The sequence below is a fragment of the Echinops telfairi genome, unplaced genomic scaffold (assembly GCF_000313985.2).
Source record: "Echinops telfairi isolate 266 unplaced genomic scaffold, ASM31398v2 ScPeMD7_7469;HRSCAF=8507_0, whole genome shotgun sequence".
Classification (NCBI taxonomy): Eukaryota; Metazoa; Chordata; class Mammalia; order Afrosoricida; family Tenrecidae; genus Echinops; species Echinops telfairi.
The window spans coordinates 53,870,995-53,872,804 of NW_022111372.1; positions in this window are offsets into that span (position 1 = coordinate 53,870,995).

Below are 1,810 nucleotides of genomic sequence, written 5' to 3' on the forward strand. Positions count from 1 at the left end.
CACTTAGCTGACTAAGGTGGGCCTGGCCCAAGCCAACGTGTTTTCAAGGGCCCCATAAGCATGTGAAAGCTGGACAAGGAATACGGGGGATGAGAACTGAATTACGGAGTTGGGAAGAAGAGTGCATCTAACATGCACTGGCCGAGAACACATAAATCTGTCTGGGGAGAAACACAGTCAGTGCTCCTTGGAAGCAAAGATTCAGAGATGGCGTCTTGTGTACTTATGCTACCAGGAGAGAGTCCCTGACAAAGAACATGGTGCTTGTTAGAGGACCAGGGGAAAGAGGAAGGCTCTCAGTGAGATGGGTTCTCACAACTGCGGCAGAAATGGGCTGAACCCAGCAACGATCGTTTGGTTGGTGCAGGAGTAGGCAGTGCTTCATACTGTTGTGCATTTGGTTGTATGTAACAACAATTAACATACAAAAAAGGTCAATAAGCTAAGTGAAAGAAGGCAGTTACAAAAGATCATATGTGATCACAAGGTAAAAAAAAAGTAAGTTAAATAATAAACAAAGATCATATTTATTCACAGAGCATGTACAGAATAGGCAAATGTAAAGAGATAAAAAGTCTTGGGCAGCAGATTTGCCCAACACATCACTTGATTTCTTGACTGCTGCTTCCATGAGCTCTGATTGACACTAATTTAACCAAGTTATAAAGATTTACATCAGCAGCAGCATACCAGGATAGATACCATAAACCCCTTGATGGGGTACTGTTGTAATCTTGCTAACCCTTCCTGACTTCATTCTCCTCATGAGAAAACATCAGACAAACCCACACTGAGATATATTCTACGAAATAACTTTTTTAAAAGGGCGCCAGTGGAAAAACTGGTAGAAATGAAGCAATATTTATGGTTTTGTTAATAATACTGCACCAATGTTGATTTCCAGTATTGAACCATGGTAGGATGGTTATATAAGGTGTTAGCATGAACCAAAGCAAGCTAAAGGATACACAGAAACTTGCTGTGTTCTTTTTGTTACCTTTCTCTAAGTGTAACGTAAATCAAATTGTAAAATAAAAGTAAAATAACAATGCTGTTCTATTGCTTAGGATAAAGGAAACCAGTGGCCCAAGCATAACAATTGGGAGAGTGGCATAGGACTGACTAAGAGTGTTCCACTGTTACAGGGTCAGTATAGTCAACGGCACCTAAGAACCACCACTAGGCCTTCAGTGACTTGTTTCCACAGCTAACCTAAGTCTGTGACTTTCATACAATCCCTTTACTGTATTGAGAATACCCTTCTCTTTAATTAGTCCTTCCTGTGTCACAGGAAGAGACGAGCCAGTCAGGGTGCAGTATAGCACTGATGAAACATGCAACTTTCCTCTAGCTCTTCGATGCTCCCCCTCCCCCCCAACATGATCATAATTCTACCTTACAAATCTGGCTAGACCAGAGCATGTACACAGGTACAGATAAGAGCTGGAAACACAGGGAATCAGGACAGATAAATTTCGTGGGACCAATGAGAGTAGTGATACCAGGAGGGGAAGAGGAAGGTGGGGGGAGAAAAGGGGAACCGATCACAAGGATCTACATATAACCCCCTCCCTGGGGGATGGACAACAAAGAGGTGGGTGAAGGGAGACATCTGTCAGTATAAGATATGAAAGAATAATAATTTATAAATTATCAAGGGTTTGGGAGGTAGGGAGGGGAAAATAAAACGAGGAGTTGAATACAAGGGCGCAAGTAGAAAGAACATGTTTTGAAAATGATGATGGCAACAAATGTACAAATGTGCTTGACACAATGGGCAGATGTATGGCTTGTGATAACAGCTGTATGA